This window comes from Gastrolobium bilobum, unplaced genomic scaffold, assembly GCF_033153095.1.
Source record: "Gastrolobium bilobum isolate Gb01-03AN ecotype WA unplaced genomic scaffold, APGP_CSIRO_Gbil_v1 utg10943, whole genome shotgun sequence".
In the NCBI taxonomy this organism is placed as follows: Eukaryota; Viridiplantae; Streptophyta; class Magnoliopsida; order Fabales; family Fabaceae; genus Gastrolobium; species Gastrolobium bilobum.
The window spans coordinates 53677-74419 of NW_026895804.1; positions in this window are offsets into that span (position 1 = coordinate 53677).

The window sequence follows — 20743 nt, forward strand, 5'->3', positions numbered from 1 at the left end:
TGGAAAGACCATTTGGTCTATCTCTGTCTCAACTCTTGAAGTCCTTCAATTCATATTTTTTTTTCCTGATAATTACTGCCAGGTGCTGGAGTTGGTTTATGTCTATCATAACTTGGATGATACTTTGTCAGTTCTGGGACCTTCTGGCGAGCATTCAGTGTTTGAGTTCCAGAATATATCATCGAGAACTCAAGAGGGTATTTTCGGTTGAATTAATTTTGCCTTTTGCAATTTAGATGGCTTTCCACCAAAAACCACCTCCAAGATCTCTTTCTCAACAGTGTCGATGCCTTGTTTTCCTCCACCAAATGTGAAATGCCATGCAAATGGAATACATGGGTATCGTTGCAAAATCTGTCTACCAAACAGAGACAAAGTGGATGCCCAACTTCATTTGCATAGGGAAATTATAGGATATCCTCAACCAAACAGCACCTTATTGAGACGAAGGGCAATGATAATCTCCAATATAGGTAAAAAGTAAGATCAATGCACTTGTTTTTTGATAATGTTTATATACAGTGATGAAAGGGATGTTCAAGGGATCTTAAGCATTCCAGTGAACTTATTTTCCTCGTTTTATATCACTCAGCATCTCAGTGATGGCTATTAGTTTTGAACCGCAATATTAAGTATTTCTAGAAGAAACAGAAACTAGCTAGTCATCCAATGCATTGGTTTTCTTGTATGATAGATAGCAATATCTGTTTTTAAATTTTTCAACATTCATTGTTAGTTTGGCAAAGTAAATAGAAATAGTTAATTTTGTAAACACATTTTCACTTTTTGACCATTGTCCCCCTTAATTAATTAAAAATTATCACTTCGTCCTTGTACTAAAACATATGACCCATTTGTACATGTTTAACCATTGACCCATTTATATACTCGAGTATATGACCTTATACTCAAGTATCTTGCGTAAAACAGGGTATACTCGAGCACACTAATGGACTACTCGGGTATTGTTCATATTCTGGGTTTTTTGAAGCATTATTTACTCGAGTATCTAGGTGGGATACTCGAGTATCTTGCGCAGTTTTTAATAAAACTCGTTTCATTCATTCTCCCCCCATGATACCCAAGTAGATCTGCGAATGGGAGCAAAAAATTCGTGCATTCACCCTCATTGACACACTGAAACCGATCGGTGCTTCCTCCACCACCATCATTCTCGAGTTGTTCAACTGATTGAAATCTGATTTAGGTATGTTTTTTGGGTTTTTTTATGAACCCTAAATGAAATGCATGTGTTTTTCCTCGAAATTTTTCTTTGTTTGTTTGGTTTTTGGGTGATTGGAATGGCTACATTGTTATGAAATGGAGTTGTGGAGGCAAATTTATGAACCCTAGCCTTTTCATTTTGGGGTTTTTTCTTTTGGTCGAATTCGTCATTGTTTTTTTGTTATTTTGTGTTTTGTGTTGTTGATTTAACATTTGTGTTTTTTCAGGTTTGAAATTGTAAAAAATGACTGATAAACATTCTTCCAAGAAAGTTGTGACCACCGAGTGGAGGACAAAGCGCCAACATGACAGGTCCTCATCCTTTCAGCCAAAGCCAGCTGTAGAGGAGGCTTATGACATGCCATTCAGATATTTATTTCAGAATGACCAGGTGGAGCACACTTGGTTTGTGAAGTCCTTTATGAGCCGTGCCATATATGGGCCAGATTCACTGGATTTGGTGTTCTTCATCATGCAAGGGTTCCACATTGTGACACTGCTTGAACAAACACATCTCATAGTGCTTGCAGAGATAAAGTGCCTGTATTCAGAGGTTATTGTGAGAGCGTTATACCAAAACCTCAACTACTCATGGGGCAAGCTAACTTCCCACAGAATTGATATTGTCATGACTACCCCTATGTGGACGGAGATCCTGGGATTTGACTTTGATCCTCTACCAGACGCAACCATGTACGACAGAGACTCTTATGCTATTTTATGGTTATGATCGGGAGGCGATCCTCGTGGAGACCCGAAGTGATGCAGAGTCTGGCCAATTTGTTCAGTATCTTGTGAGTAATCTATCTGTGCCTTCCCGCATATTGCATTATGTCATGACACACATTTTGTTCTAGCGCCCACATATTCATGCGAAGGTGCTGGAAGGTGATTTCGTTATTATGTGGGCCATCTTTCACCATACTAGGGTAAACTGGAGGCATTATATATGCATACTGATGCATAAGTCTACGAGGGCTAGATTCGAGGCACTTCTATATGCATACTTGGTGTATAAGATATTGCATAGATTTGTGTGCTATTCATACTGAGACAATGAAGACTCACACTGGTTGGAATTCCAGGTTCGGCGAACGTCTACTGAAATAATATAGAAGACTGCACTTGTGCCACCCGAAGTTTGCCTTCACAATGATGCTGAGATGGAGGTTGCAATTGCTGCTGATGATGATGTAGTTCCTGCTCCTAAGGTTGGTGGTGTACCTGCACCTCTGCCCAACATCCAGCCACCTCCTCCTCCTGCTCTTGAGGGTGGATGGACCATTGATGATGTTATGACATCCATGTATAACTTGACGTGGGATATGAGTAAAGTTACAAGATTCATTCGCACCTTGATCATTAAGTTTAGGAGATTTAGACAGGCATAGAGTATATGACAGACTGATATGGAGTCGAGGGTGTGACGCCTGGAGGCAGGGTATAGACAGGGTTCATGCCTTGTGGAGGAGTCTATTGCTACTGTAGTTGAGTCCCCTGCTAAGGAGGAGGGGGGTGATGAGGACGAGATCAAGCACTCAGATACCAGGCATTAGGGCTTTTTTATGTATTTAGGATTTATTTGGACTCACTCAGAATCTTCATGTATTTAGGGTTTATCATGTACTTGTAATGTATGTAATGAAGTGGTATTAATGAAATGATTGCTTTTTAATGGATCCTTGACTTTATGTTTACATTTTTCCATAAATTACCGCTTAAAAGTGATTTGAATGACAACTGACTAATTTTACAAGCGCAAACCCCCTCCCCAAGTTCAAATGCATTAGACTATGTCAATTGAGTCAAGTTTTGGCCATTGTTTGATTTAAATGACAACTTGGTATGTCGAAACCAAGTTTCCTGATTCATTGTTGTATACTATTACGCACTTCGGACTGTCCGTAACCATTATGTAGCCAATAACCCCTTCCCCAAGTCATAATGGATGAGTACATGGTGTTACAAACTCTTCCGGATCAATTTGACATTCTTAAACCTAGTATTAAAGTTGTTTTCGATGTGACGTAGGCAAAACACATGATAGCAGCTGGAGGCTGCCAACCAGTATAAGCTCTGACCGCCCTTATGATGTCGGTAGACAATCAGATATTAGACAAATACCCACCTCTGTGTCACATGAAAACGTAGAAGACTAAGAAACCATGACCAATCTTTCAACTTCTCACATGGAAGAACATCAGCAAAGGCAATTGGCAGCACATATCCACCTACATCTTGTGATGTCGCAATCAAAAGAGTTCCTATGTATTTCTCATACAAATGAGTGCCATCAATTTGAAGTATCGGCTTACATAATTTGAAGGCCTCAATGCACTGGTGAAATGTCCAAAAAAACCCTATGAAAGATGACCTTGTCATTGTAAAACCGACGTTTGTCAAAATATTCATGTGTATTAAGCTTGAAGACAGAACCCACAACACATTGCGTCATGTACGTTAGCCAATTGGGCGAGAATGCATACGATTTTTCCCAGTCACGAAATAACTTCAAAATGCCCTTCATTTTTTCCTTCTAAGCCTTCATATATGTTATTTTGTGTCCATACAGATATTGTCATCTCTTGAATCAGAACTGGTTTTAAAGTTGTATCTTCCTTTAACATACCTATAAAAAATAAGCAAGTTACCAATATTGTCAATATACATTTTTCACTAAATAAATAACATAAACAAACCATATGTAAGTGCACATCATACAAAACATCCTCATTATGGCTGCACATATAACCTCCAAATCCAACTGTCTATGATCTCATGAAAGACCCTGGTTCAAGCAGGTGTGATCTTTACCCCACTTACGGCCATTTAATTCCATTATTAGGCATGATTGCACTTCATCACAAATCTATTCTCATTGCTTTTTGCAACTATGATTGTATGATGACCTTTCATATAATATAATTTGACGACATGTTGCATTTAAGATTTGGAACGAAACTCCTGATGTACATATAATCTAATTGCTAACCATCGTTCAAGTCATTGTCACCATACAACATATTCATCTCTTCATTAGGGTGCGCCCAATTAATGTAGGAATAATGATGGCTTTCATTCCAAAATGGCTCAATCTCTGGCCCTACACCTAAAGCATGATATTTTTGTTAGAAGCAATAACAACAAATATAAAATGTTAAATAAAAATAAAAATTTACTAACTTACCACTACTAACTGGGTCAACATGAAGTGGTGATATAGCCCAGGAACTCAGGTTTACTAGGTTCGTTTTAGCGTCACAATCACCCTTCATATCAGTATATGATGTGTCACCTAGTGGAATAACACTCAGGTTCTTTGTCCTCATCGTTGTCCATATCCTCCTCCTCATCTTCTTCTCCCTCCCCCAATGTTAACTGACTTAACACTTGTGCAGGTGCAGATTGGCCGACAACTCTGTCTTCTTGACCAAAATACAGTGAAGTGCTTGTATGCGTGGGTAAAGATGAAGGCTGACTAGAATCAACCTCAACATATATCTCACTAAATTTTTTTACTTTCTGACCAACAAATGCATCTATGACATACTCTACATCTTCATCATCATTGATATTGTTACCAATATAGTATATTGTATCCTTATCAACCATAATCTCGTACCTGGCTATCAAACAATGAATGCATTGGCTGCTTTGTAGCCCTAATTTTTGGTGAATTCTCCCCTTGAGTTCATTGTATGTAGTAGCCCGTTTGATTTTTATTGTTTTGGTTTGTCCTTCAAATTGGACACCATTGGGTGTTGAACCATAGGTCATAAGTAAAGTTTTGATGATAACAAAGCACTACCACAACAACCACAAGCTCAACATGGAAGACATGGCAATAAGTCCTAAATGACATTAGAAGACCAAAACAAAGGGTTAGATAAAAAGGACTACTCAAATATGCAAAGTCAACCTAGAAGTCAAAGTTTTCAAGTTAAGGAAGTGATGGAAGGCTCAAGACATGAAGACAAGTGAAAATTAATGAAGACTTATGTTCTTACTATTTGTAATAAGTTTAGAGAGTCTTAGAAGAAGTAATCGATTACCCCACGAAAAGTAATTGAGTACTCCTTGACTTAAATGACTTAAACTCTAAGTAACTCAAAAAATTAGATATTCAATAGCTAATTACTCAATCATGTGAGTTTGGATTTATCTATAGTTGTTCTAACTATATGATTAGTGCGTTGATAGCAGTTCTTGAGGTAGCGCTCCCCACACGACAACTAGGGTTACCCATAATGAAAAATGGGTGTTGTTTTTCATTATTTCTTGTAAAAGAAGGAACACAAAATTCACCCCCTCTTGTGTGATTGTTTAGCCATTATTTTATTTTCATTGAGACCTTCAAATTGCCTCCCATTGTGGTAGATAACTACAAGATAGGCTTTTGAACTTAAGTTTATCTTTCACATGAAATTAGGTTTAGGTTTGGCTTGGGTTCAGATTTTTGAGAAAAATTGGAATATGTAAGTGTAATGACAATGATTTCACAAGATAAAGGCTTTGGAGTCGGTAGGATGAAATACAATCTTGATAGCTTGGAATAGAGATGAGAAACGATAGAGATTTTGGGGTTGAAAATGGGTAAATGACAAATGAGGCCGAAAACCACTAATATTGGGGTTTCTGGCCGACAAATACTCGAGTATAAGGGTCTTATACTCGAGTATCAGTGTGCTATACTTGAGTATAAACCCATGGAACGTATAAACACCTTTAACCCGTGAAATATACTCAAGTATGGAGTTTAGTCAATGGTCAAACAGGGACAGATTGATGTTATGTTTAGGGAAAAAGTCAAATTTTTTAAATAGTTTAAAAATGGGGGCATAGTGATCATTTTTATTTAAATAAGGGGCACAATGGTCAGAAAGCCTTCTATGGTTCCATAGCAGAGTTTAAAATTAGCCACCAAAATAGACCAAAGTATAACATGTATTAATCTGTCGGGGGAAGAAAATATAAATTTTCAAAATAAAAGAAAGATAAGCATAATTTAAGCATTAATATCAAAAAGTATAAAATTGGTTAAATTTATTAAGATTCTTTTTTTTTCATTTATTAAGATTGATTATTTGTCAAGATTTTAAAATCAAAATAATCGTCATAATAATTATCATTCTAGTAGGTAAAAATATATTTATCATGCACATGTGATTATAGTTGTATGCGTCAATATGGCTCCGCCTATTCTTATATGATATATTATCACATAAAGTATATTACCAAACCATATAATTCATCCATTCATATAAATAAAGCAAAAATAAATGAAATTTAATCCATGGTTTTCTAGGGAGGAAATTACAAGAAAAATTTTTGTGGCCAATTTTTTTTTGACTTGTCAATCTATTTTTCTACTTTCTTTACGCCTAAAGAATGTATGCCTTTTTTGTAATCATTGGCTTAGTGGCCCAAAAAGCAAAACTAAACATGAAAATCTAACACCCATCCTTGGTAACCCTTGTTGTCGTGTGGGGAGCGCTACCTCAAGAACTGCTATCAACGCACTAATCATATAGTTAGAACAACTATAGATAAATCCAAACTCACACAAGTATCCTTTTTTCAGTATCTTCTCTGTTATTCTTTTCATTACAATTTTGCAAGACAAATTGAAGCCAAAAACAAAGTTTAAAATAAAATCAAGGAGGAAATTTCTACCATTGCTTAAAGCCAAAAACCAGAATTATAGCTTCAATTCATATGAAAGAAATTATAATTCATATAAACAATTTGATCGAACAAATATAACATGTTTAGGTGCCATATCTCATGAAGTGAACAAAATTACATAAAAAAACTAGATTCACATATAAGTGCACAATCCAAGGCTCTGATACCAATTGAAGGAAAAAATGTATCGACGGAAGCGTGCAAGATCAAATATGTTTGTATGCTGAAAAATCATCATTATTGCATAACCAAAGGGCATACTTTTTTGGAAGCACAGAGGAACAATAAGCCCCTTACCCTTTGTGAGTTCTTTTGAAAGCGTCGATGCACAAGAAACCTCTTTATCCTTTTTAAGTTCTTTTAGAAGCACTCATGCACAAGAAGTCTTTTTGTCCTTTGTGAGCTCTGCTCTTGGTAAGCCTAGAGAAAGTCACTCTTAGGATGTGTGGATCTCCCAAGCTATTCTTAAGGTGTGATGGGAGAATGTGTGGGCATTAGGATTTCTACATTTTTTGTTGAAAACTTATGAGGCTTGTGAATAGAATATATAGGGAGGTCAGAAGAAAACCCTAACCTCTATTTTGGCTTCTCTTACAAACTTAAACCAAAAAGGGTTATTGCAAGGGAATAAATCCAACAAAGGAGTCAAAGAATTGGAAGATATTTGTTAATGGGGTAATAAAAAATAATGATAATGAGTTTAACATCACATTTTGACTCAAAATCTTGAGTTAGTAAGCCTATGAGTCTTTTTCACTTATATATTATCTTTACTTAATTTATTCTTTACAAATTTGAAACTTTAGCACTCTAATTAAATTTTTGGCATTCCTTCTCTTAATGTTTGGTAGGAGGTTACTTTTGGATACCTAGGAAAATGAGAATGGATTTTTAGGAATACCATGTTTGGTATCATTTTTAAAAAAATTTATCTAGGAAAATTAGATGTCCGGTAATCAGTTGTGTGTATAATTTGTGGAAAAAATTTACTATTAACAATACCACCCAGGTATTGTTCAATTGATGGGGAAATAGAAAAAAGGGTAGCAAAAAAAGTGACAAAAGTAACCCTGTGTAATCCCTATCTAGTTGAAAAAGAAACCAAAGCGGGGGTATATATGTAATATCACACCAAATTTTCAATAATATTTCATAATCAACCAAACATAGACTCAATAAATTTCACCCAATATTTCTAGTAAATTTTGGCCTACCAAACAAATTTTTTGTTACATTACCGATAATCTAATTTTCCCATCACATTAATGGTAACCGTGATTTCCAGAGAAAAAAAATTCACCTCTACCAAACACCTCCTAAGTGTAAAATATTAGTATGTTTTCCTTCAAGTAGAAGCCTTTTTGAGTATTCATGAGATTTTCAACTAAGAGTTATCTATGTTCTAATGCTCTACAACATGAGTCAAAACCAAACCTGAGTGTTATAACCATCATTTCCATATATTCGACATAGCCAAATAATTAATTCTAATTAATATTGTTAAGAAGTTTAAAGTTGGGAGCCTAAATGTCGGGAAGACTTTCATCAAAGGGTGAAGAGAGTAATCACAATAGTGGATTTGATAACACATCTTAATGAAAAATCATAAAGCATTATATCTCATCCTTAAATCTCTAATACAATTTCTCATATAGGTGTTAGGTGGCTAGAGGTGTCCATGGCAGGGAGATCATGATTAATGGGTTAAGAAGAAATCCACATTATTAAATAGACTCGATATCATGTCTAACTCAAATGCATAATAATTTTGTCAGCATGTTGTTGGTATGAATTCCACTTGAAGATTGATGTTGCGAATCACCCTTAGTGGACTTGAGGGGAAATTCATTGAGCTTTTCTCTTTAGAGTTGGCCCAAAGGTCTAGCCCAATAAGTCTTTAGGGGTCTCTAATGTGAAAGTGAAAATAGCAGTAGCATACAAAGAGAAGGGGGAGACACTACTAGAAAATCCCACAAGGGCGATGAAATTTTGCGTGGGAAAAATTTTGTCACTAATTTCGACGGAAATTGCGATGAATAAGAATTGCGACATAAGGTAAGCCAAAATTCCGTCATAAAAAATCCATCGCAGATTTCGTTGCAGTTCTGACGTAAGTCCGTTGCAAATTGTGACGTATTTAACTTTCGTGGCACATTTGGGACAATTGCGATGGAATTAACAACGGCAAATGTTGTCGCAAAACTAGGGAGGATGCAACGATATTGTTAAACCATCGTCAGCAAGATCAAGAAATTGAAGTTTTGATGATTACAAAACACCAACATGCTTGCACAATATAGAAGACAATACATCAAGTCCCAAATGAAGCTAGAAGGCTAAGGCAACATGCAAAAGTGAAGGGACAACTTCAAAGTGCAAAGTCAACTCTAAGGTCAAAGCTTTCAAGTGAACAAAGGAACTAGAAGACTCAAAATATATTAAAGATTGAAGACCAATGAAGAATGCTGAAGACCATATTTGTAATGTGTTTATAGAGTCTTAGGAATCTAGAGATTTGAGTTTATTAAGCTATAATTCTCAAAGTTGTATATAGAAGCCATAAACTTATACATTGAGGGTCATGCATACATGACTCACACACATGAAACACAGTTAGATCAATGCTAGGAGCGTACATATATATGTGAGAAGTGAGTAAAAATGAGTTAGAAATCATTTGGATCGAAATTGGACAATTTAGGGCAACTGCTCTCAAATATTCGGATATGTTGGACAAATGGCCTCAAACACAAGAGGGGGGGGTGAATTGAGTTTTAAAAATATTTTCGTAAAATGCCTCACTTTTCTTTTTGAAAGTAATTTTCTTGAGTTCAAGTAATTTACTACACGTAGAGACTAAATAATAGCAAATAATTAGCAAGATATGAAATTAAATATGCTAAAATAATCTAACAATGCTTATGCAAAGATAAGGGTTAGAGATATTGCAAACGAGATATATCCTAGTTCGGTCACCACCACTATGACCTATATCCAGACTGAAGCCGCTTTGTCAACTTTCACTATTCGGTTGAGCTTCAAGGGTGCTCAACAAACCGCTACAATATCCTCTAAGATTTCGGTCACTTGGAGACTAACTGTTTTTCTTCACTAACACAAGGGTTCACTCCCCTCTCAATTCAAGAAGTAAGATTGAGATGATTAAGAAAGACTAAGTACTCTTAAAGTACAGATTTTACAAGTTGAAGAACTAATAGGTGTATAGCTTCAAAGGAAAAATGAGCTCAAGTGTATGCAATGATCAAAGTGAGTAATTAATGAGCAATAATAAGCTAGAAAGAGTAATAAAGATTCAATAATTGATCTATGGTCGTGTACTGTTCATCACAGCTGATGTGGGTATTTATATTGACACCTCTTTTGAAAACTAGCCGTTGTAATCCATACATATTCGGATATTTATCGGGCACATATCCGGATATGGTATCCGGATATTGATATCCGGATATTGCATTCGGATACTGATATTCGAATATTCTCAGTATAATATCCGGATATTTCATGGCAGCATCCTTTTTGTACGAATTCTGAGTTTCTTTTCTTTCAAAATGGTTTTTAAGACTTGTAATGCATGAAATTGGTTGTGGAAACTATCTAGGAATGTTTATATCATGTAGGTACCTTTTCCAAACCAATATTGAACATATTAAACCATTTGTTTTGACATTTCCTTATGGATGCATTCTTTTTAAAACACATGAGTGATTTAAGGCCATGAATATATGTGATTACACTTTGCAATGCTACTTACGTGCTTAAGTTATTTCAAAACTTTTTGATGCACTTTTTGACTTGTAAGATCAAGGTTTCTAAGCAATTTCCGATTAGGTAGTTATATGAATGACTTGAGCTCATGTAATGCTAGAACCTATACACCTTTACATATTTTTCCTAAGTCCTAAATGCTTATACCATTGAGATCTTGGACTTGGCTTGTTGCTTGAGACTTAATACTCGAATTGCTTTTGGATGTTGCGTTGTCCTTGAGGTTTCCTCTTTTATTTGTTATCATCAAAACTATGTTGACATGGAATCATCAAATGTATTAACTTTGAGTACATGGCAACCACATCATCAATTTGATTCTTCAGGATGCTTAACTATTTGAATATATGGAAATGGGATATCCGGATATGAGCCTGCGATATATCCAGATATGGATCTGGTCATGTGAGTTAATTAAAAGTTAGGAGTCTAACGACTATAAACAATTATCTAATCATTCATACTCCTATATAAACGTCCAATGAAGGTTCATAAACAAGAATTAACACATAAACACCTTTGAACATAGAATTTGGAAGATTAAACACCATTTTGGCTATATTTTGACATCTTGAGACAAAAACTCAATATCTCTCTTCTCTCTTTATCTTTTTCTATTCTTTCTTTTGTAATTGAACAAGGAAAGGCTGGTCTTTTGCTGTTTTTGTACAACTTGTTGCTGTAATTTATTCTTGAATGTTGGAGAGACCCTATAGGTGATAGGTTGAGAGTGATCAAAGGGTTGATCATAGTTCTTGTAAAATCTCTTTGTAAATCGATTTTCCAACCACCGGTTGGAAGCTTTGGACATAGTGGATCGATGACCAAAGTGGATGTAGCTTTCTTGTAAGAACCAGGATAAATCTTGGTGTGATTCTTCCTTTCCCTTCATCTTTTTTTATACCGCTGCATTATCTCTGTTATTTGGAAGCTATTTGTTATGTTTTAAATTTGTTTTTACATTAGTGAAGGTTTGTTTTCTGTTATATCACATTTTGGTTTGAATTCTTGAAAAAAGGGTTTGTTTTGCATTGATTTTCATTGTTTCTTGTAAAACAAGTTACAACACAATTCACCCCCTCTTGTGTTTTTGTTTAGCCATTCTTTTCTTTACAGATATACGATGTTATGCCATCGCAAATTGTGATGGAATTTGCTACGGCTATAACTTGCAAGGGATTTTGAGACAGGAAGGTGTTCGGATTTTGCGACGGATACAATGTTCGTCGCAAAAAGGGAAATAGAATTTAATTATTTAGCTACTTACAATTTTTTATATGTTGACCTCTTCCCTTTTATTAGTATTTATTTTTCACTTCCCCCTAAAGTTATTGTGTCGATATCTTTGTAACTATTCCCAATTTCATGGTCTTGTGCCTTAATAGCCCTTTGGATTCCAAATCTGGCAACTGAAGGTACAAAAAGTGCATAGTGTAATGCTCGGCCACTTGCAGGATCAATGACCGTCCTCACAAACCAACACAAGACTTTTTAGCGTGATTTATCCTCTGTCACACATTTCCTAAGAAACTTCCCAAGAGATCACCCATTTCAGAATTATTCCAAGTCAAGCATGCTTAACTACGAAATTCTTGAGTATAGGTAGTATATATTATTTCCTTTAAGCTATCATCGACTATCCAGTTCCAAACCTGCATAGCCTCTGGATCCCTCTCGTTTGAGTGATGATTCAATTTGTTCATGTACTCTTCCCATTGGAAGGGGGCCAGTATCCGCTCCTTGTCCATGCCTTACTGTCACAACCCTCCTACCTTAACGGGTCTGGACTCCAGACACTAGGATTTTTGATTGGTAGTAAAGCCCAACCCATGTGCCCATCTCTTTTCGCACCGACGATCACTCCCTGCACTCGTCAGTGCTCAAGATGTTACATGATGCCATATAAGTGATCCATCCATTCAACTCGATGCCTGAACCTCGATAACATTCTTCAGCATGTCAAGATGGAGAGGATTTACGGCACAGGATAATGTGGAGTAATATGAAGTAATCAAACTCAGCATATACTACAGCAACAAAGAGAATATCAACAGTCTATTCACATGTGGTTGAAGAGTTGGTGCTGTATTATTTTGGTTGATACGTACCATGATGTATAATTGCCACCTAATGCCCCCAATAAGTCATTGTATCACAAACAATAGGCATATGCCTGTAATTGACATAAGCACCATAAAAAGAAATGACAACATTCAGGCAGTCCGCGTGATAACACATATTTTGTTACACTTATTTATTACTCTTAGCTGATATTTTTAGGATTTATTTGAATTAAATAAAGATCTTTTGGGTCAAATCAGAATTTTAGGTTCTGTTTGATTTCTATTCTCAAAAATAGTTTTTAAAACAAAAAATAAAAAAATCTGTTTGGAAGTGATTGTTTTGTAAATTGCTTCCCAAAACAATGATTCTTTTTTAGTTTTAAAAATCAAAAAATCAAAACAAACTCACGATGTTCTCCAGAGGTGCTTTCTGTTTTTTTAGGCGGTGGCAAATTCGTAAATAATAGGATTCATTAATGGCAATTTTGTAAATATGAGAACTCAATGATATAACTTTATGGTGACATTTTGGTAATTCTAAAACTTCATTAACGACATTTTTTTAAATAACTACAATTTCTTTATAACTTTTTTTTTTGGTAAACTACTTCTTTATAATTTTAATTTAACTACACTCAAATAAGTTTTTTTGTTTTTTTACTCTCAAAATCAATTTTTAAAATTCATATTCAAAACAGTTTTTGAAAACAAAAAAACTAAAAACTTTCAAACACACCCTTAGATTTTGATTGGGTTTAATTAATTTTCGTCAGAATTTTCCAAATTTATACTACTTTCATACTTTGGTCATATCTCACTCTACAGATGTCCTATTGACTCCATTCTTGTTGCGTTTTGCGGCTAACAGAAAGGGCTACAATCTCCATATCATCCACTGAAGTCCAATTCGAACAGGATGATGGTCGAAACTTAAGCTCAAGATGATGTATTTTTGCTGGAATTTTATTTTGACGTTTGAACTTACAAATTAAATTAGGAACCAATGTGTCTATGGCCCAAGGCCATGTTTTAATGTTTTTTTTTATTTTATTCAGTTTCTATTTTATGTATGGGCTGAAGTGTTGGAACCCTAACCCGTTCTGAATGTGAGTTATTTAAGGGGAACTTTAGGAAACCCTTAGTCAGTCAGATTTTGGAATTGAACAATTATTTTGAGTTTTCTTTATCGAAATTCTGCACTCTTTTTTTTCATCTTCTTCTTTTTTCTTATTTTATTTTGAATGATGTTTAACCTCACAATGTTAGGCTAAACACCTTTAATCAATCTAAGGTTAAAGGTTCGTTAGTTTATTTCAGAGGATCGATTTTAACTTTTTCATCAATTTCGTTTTTTCCCTATTCAGGTTGAATATCATGTGATTGTAGATATTCAAACTGAATAATGCGATTGCATTCTAGAAGGGAAAATTGATAATTAGATTTAATGGTAAGATTAATTAACCAGATGAACATAAGTTGAACAGGTTTAAATTACTGCGATTGCATAATTTAAATATTGTATTCAACCAAACGCTAGGCGATAGTCTATAGAGGGTTGCCAATTGAATTTGAGGATTCCTAATTCGATTGGGGTTAATCACGAATTGATAAGTACATCTTTTTATCCAATGATGAAATAAATTAATGAATCTTGATTCCTTAGGTTGATTGCTTTTTAATTCTGATTTTTAAATCCAATTTCAAATATGTTTTATTTAAATTTCAAATCAACAAAATCCCTCCATTTTATAATTTATTTTACAAGAACATTTCTGATTTCTAGCAGGTTCTTTGGGAGACACATCTGAGTTGCTCTATCACTACAAAGCTAAGCTCGATAATTTGCGTGGGTTCGACAGCGCACGTCACCGCGCTTAATATAATTTCTTTATGATGCATTTTATAATTAACAACTTCATTATGAACATCGTCATCATAGGTTTGCACTGATTGTGTCATCTCTATTATACAATTAAACTCTCAATAAAACTTTTTCATCCCATTTCATAGTAAGGCTTTATGACAATAACATTGTCATGAATTATTGTATTGATTGGATCCTTTGTACCTCGAGCCACACTTCTAAGAGTGAAATAAGTGTTGTAATTTGCGATGGAAATACACTTTTGTCGCTAATTGTGATAGAATTTGTTACAGATTTAGATATCATTGTGACAGAAAAGTATTTCCGTCGCAATCATAAACTGGCGGAAAACTATCCACCGACATTTTGTGATGGAATTACCCGTCGTAAGTAAAAAATAATTTTAGCGATTTTGTTAAAATTTCAAAATTCAAAAATTGTGCCACAATTTGCGACGAAGGACCATTCCGTCACAGATATCGACGGATTTTGCAATGGAAATGTCAGTCAACAAAACGTTTTGAAAATAATTATGGCCATTAATTACTTTCTTGCAATGGAATTAGTGTTTCGTCACAATTGGCATCAGAATTTGCAACGAATAAGTGAAACGGTGCGATGATCTACACAATTGTTGGAAGAATTTATGAGCATTAATTTATGCTTGCGAGGGGATTACTTCCATTGCAAATAGCGACAGGTTTTGCGACAGATTTGGGCTTTGAGAAATGAATTGACACTCTATTTAATTGCGTCTACTTTTGCGATGGATTTTTATGAATTTACCATCGCAAAATACAAGTTATGATAAAAAATGACTTAGCCATTTTCATGTCTCATTTCCGTTATTTGCACCAATCATTTCCTTTATCTCCCTCCTTCGTCTCACTGGTCATTTCCACCAGACAAAGCCATGAAGTTCATCTCCCCTCTACTAGCGTCAACTTCTTCGGTGAAGAATAAGGCCTTCCTCATCTTCGCAATGAACCATTTCCGTAAAGCCATTTCCTTATCTTGCACGGACACAACCATTGTCTTCGTGCCTCACCATCAACTCGGTTGAACCTTTGCCACGTTCTTCTTTGATTCCCCATCAAATTTATTTGTCGGAGCTTGTCGTTGCCGCTATTACTGGTCGGAGCTGTTGAAGAGGGGAATCCACGACATCGAACCCATTTTCGTCATCGGACCTTCGAACCATGTCGGAGCTGTTGGAGCTTACAGAAATCCCAGTTGGAACTCCTTACTGTTGATTTGCCCTTGAACCGCTGGTACCCATTCCTCTCTCTCTCTCTCTTATTTGTCTGTTGTTGATGCATTTTCATTTGAAGATGTTTCAGTGTGGTACCCATTCTTATGTTCTCTATGATGCATTTTCATTTTCTTTTCCTTTACTTTTCTTTTTCATTTTCGTTTTCATTTTCATTTTCATTCTTCAAAAAGAGTTCCCAGGAAAGAAGTTTTTCCAGTCTTTTATGGTGTCAGTCCTTCTCATGTTCTACACCAGAGAAAAAGTTTTGCTGAGGCTTTTAGAAAACATGAAGGAAGATTTGAAAACGACAGGGAGAAGATACAAAAGTGGAGAGTGGTTAGAGTTGAAAAATTTCTTAACCGTCCTATGTTCATTCGAAGAATATTTGTGCTAGTATTTTAAAACCTTGACTGCTAAAGCATCTTTGCTATTTCCTTTTCTCTTTTGCCTTGTAATCTTAACTTTTTGTCTGACGCAATGATTTGTCTAGGATATTAGCTTATTGGTTCCCTTTGATCAATGTTTAGATCATAAATCGTTCAGAGAATATGTGACCACATGAATTTGGGGTATTATCCATAGATGGTATAAATCTTGGTTTTATGTTTGCAACTTCGAGTTGTTAGAGCAATGACTATTATTGGAGGTCTGTTCCAAATTTTGTTGTTTATATGCTTCTGTGGAATAACATGTTCGACATATATATAACTTGTATAAATTATTTACAAATATAATTTGGTTCTGATGAAAGTGGATTAAGTAGAGAGGAGAAGTAGAACTGAAGAAAATAATTTTTGCTAAGGAACTAAAAAAATAGAGCACACGACGATATCCTGCGTGTATAACTGTTCCCATGTGTTTTAGGATTGTGCTCTTAGGAAGTTATTTTCAATTCCATACAAATGTCTTATTTTGAGCATAAATCTGAAGTGTGCTTATTTTTTTGGCTTTGATTGATCAGACTTACTTGAATAGAACCAGTGACGTTAGGATTTTGAGATTGATAGGCTTAGGTTAGGTCTATAAAGCATAGACACACATGTACATGTGCCCTTAATTATAATCGTACACCATAACCCTAACTCAATACCCTAACCCTGACTTAGAACCCTACCCCTAACACAAACTCTAACCATCACACAAACCCTAACCCTAACTTAGAACCTTACCCTTCACACAAATCCTAAACCTCACACAAACTCTAAGTTCGAACCTTAACCCTAACACAAACCCTAATTTTGGACCCTAACCCTAACTTAGAACACCACCTCTCACCCAAACCCTGACACAACCCCTAACCCTTACATATCTTCTAAGTTTGATCCCTAACACTAACTTAGAACCATACCTCTAACACTCACACAAACACTAAGTTCAAACCCTAACCCTAACTTGGAACTCTACCCATCACAAACCCTAACAAATCCTAACACTCACACAAATCCTAAGTTCGAACCCTAACCCTAACTTAGAACCATGCCCTTCACATAAATCCTATCCCTAACTTAGAACCCTAACCTTCACACGAACTATAAGTTCGAACCCTACCCTCAACTTAGAATCATACCCTTCACCCAAACCCTAACACAAACCCTAAGCTTCACACAACTTCTAAGTTCGGTCCCTAACCCTAACTTAGAACCCTACCCCTCACACAATCCCTAACCCTCGCTCAAACCATAAGTTCGATCCTTAACCCTAACTTGGAACCCTAACCCTAACACAAACACTACCCATCACACGAACCCTAACATAAACCATAAACCTCACACGAACCCTACATTTGAACCCTAACCCTAACTTAGAACCCTACCACTAACACAAACCCTAACCCTCTTACAAACCCTAAGTTTGAACCCTAGCCCTAACTTGGATCCCTAACCCTAACACAAACAATACCCCTAACTTGGAACCTACCCCTCACACAAACCCTAACCCTATTTTGAGTTTGCTTAATAAGTACTCATTCATTTGTTGAAACCCTAATGGTTTGCTCATTTTGCGTAGTTGGATTTTAAATGGGTTGTTCTCTTCTGCATCGTTCTACTCTGGTATTTTCTTGCTATTGTTTGTATTTTGAGGTAACAAACTAGAACCCTGATGTAATTGTGTGTTTGCATTTTGATAAAGGTAATAATATATATGTTATCCCCATATTCTGTAATATGTCCCCATTTTTTTGTGTACTTTCCCATTCTTTGTTTGTCCCCTTGAAATGCATGTCCCCATCTTCTGTGTGCTATCCTCATTCTCTGATTGCTTATTGGGATATGTTCTTTGTTGAATGCATGTATTTGTTTAACACTTACTTGCTTAAGTAGTAATTGTTTGGTGTTAAAATCAATTTTATTAGTTCTGAGCTTTTACATGTGGCATATTGTTTTCGTAAATTGAATGCATCATGTTTGACCAAGAAAATGTGGCCTGGGGTAATATATTTGGTTTTGATGTTGTCTTTGAAGAGAATTTTGAAGTATCGAATGGTTGAACATCCCAACCAATGCTTGGGATGCAAAAACTGATAAGGCTGAAACAAACTCCTTATTCAGTGTTTGGGTTGGGGAAGTAAGAAAGCTGAATAATAAGATGGTTGCTCTGATGTAATGTTCATACATGCAACTTAGAAAGTGTCTTTCAGAGGATGATATGAAACACATTCGAGCCAATATCTTTTAATTCAGCTTTCATACTTCCCGAACCTAACCACTGAACAAGGAATTTGTGAAGTCTGATCAGTGTTTGCATCCCCAACATTGGTTGGGATGTTCAACCATTCAGTAGTTTGTTATTCTCTTCAAACACATGTTATTCCCAGATATATGTCGTGGGGAGATACCCCAGTCCACCTTTTCCTTAGTCTTTGGTGTTTGCTGGAATTGCATTGACTGCTTATATTTATGGCATAACATTTTCGTGAATTGAATGCATTATGTTTGTTCATTTTTTACAAAGTTAGGAGTATGGAAGGCGATCATGATAGGAGTTGGATGTACACTCGTGTTAATGATGCAAAACAACTAACTCGTGTATTCATTCAGGGTTTGGAAGAGTTCATCCAATTTGTTTTGGAGCAAGAAACTAGTTCAAATAATGAGATCAGTTGTCCGTGTGTGAAATGTATGTGTTTTAAATTTCAAAAGCCGAACACGGTCAGAATCCATCTGAGTAGACAGGGCTTCATGAAAGATTATGAATGTTAGAAATACCATGGGGAAGTCCGACAGAAACTGGGTAGTTATTATGGGGATAAAAGTCATCGAGACAACCTTAATCAATATGAACAATTTGTTATGGATACTGCGGGACTGTTGATTGGCCAATATTTTTATCATGTTACTCTTGTTGAACTATCATACTTAACAGAGGATCCCGGTACTCGTGCTGAACCATCATACATAGTAGAGGATCTTAATCTAGAAGCCGAAAGCTTCTATAAAATGCTTCAAGATACACAACGTCCATTATAGGAAGGTTGTGAACACATTAATTCAAAAGCCGGACACGGTCAGAATCCATCTGTGTAGACAGGGCTTCATGAAAGATTATGAATGTTAGAAATACCATGGGGAAGTCCGACAGAAACTGGGTGGTTATTACGGGGATAAAAGTCATCGAGACAACCTTAATCAATATGAACAATTTGTTATGGATACTGCAGGACCGTTGATTGGCCAATATTTTGATCATGTTACTCTTGTTGAACTATCATACTTGACAGAGGATCCCGGTACTCATGTTGAACCATCATACATAGTATATGATCTTAATCTAGAAGCCGAAAGCTTCTATAAAATGCTTTAAGATATGCAACGTCCATTATATGAAGGTTGTGAACACATTAAAAGTAGTGAATTTATAGTGCTATCAGCTACCCTAGCAACATTAAGCTTGAAGAGTGATCACATATAAGTGAGAAGAATTACAAAGGAATGATGCAGATCATGGATCAGGTTGTTCCCAATGACAATAATTTGCCGAAGGGTTTTTACCAAGCAAAGAAAAAAGTGAAAAAGCTTAGGCTTAAATGTGAAAAGATTCATTGCAGCCCAAATGATGTATGCTCTATTACAAGGACTATATTAATCGCACCAATTATGAGTTTTGTCAACATGACAAGTACAAAGTTGTGAGGAATAGAAGAAAAATAACCAAGAGTGCATTAAGAAAGATGTGGTACTTTTCACTCGTGCCTAGACTCCAGAGATTGTATTCATAAGAACAAACAACTGCTCACAATGAGATGGCGCTGGGAGCATCGTAGAGATTGTATTCATCGAAGCTTGGATTCGTTTTGACAAGGTGAATCTTTTATTTGTAGGGGAACCCCGTATTGTCCATCTTGGCTTATGTTTGGATGGATTCGCTTCTTTCAATCAGATAGGTAGGAATTATTGTTGTTGGCCTATGATTGTGACTCTGTACAATCTCCCACCTTCCATATACTTGATAAGAGAGTTTTCATTCCTTATAGCATTAATCCCTGACCCTACAACCCAAAAAAGAAGATAGATGTATACCTCAGGCCTCTGATAGACGAGTTGAAGATGTTGTGGAATGAAGGGGTTCTGACGTATGATGTATCATTGAGGCAGAATTTCACCATGCGGGCTGCCTTAATGTGGACAATAAATGATTTTCCTGCATATTGGATGTTAAGCGGATGTCAAACATCGGGGAAGCTTGTATGTCCGGAATAGAACGTGGGTTTTAGCTTTCAATATAGCCACAAGGTTTGTTGGTTTGACTGTCATCGACGATTCTTGCCACTCGATCATCCGTATAGGGGAAATAAAAAAGACTTCAAGAATGGTGTGGTTGAAAGGTCAAACACACCTCGTCATTTAAGTTTGATGAAATATGGGAGAGGGT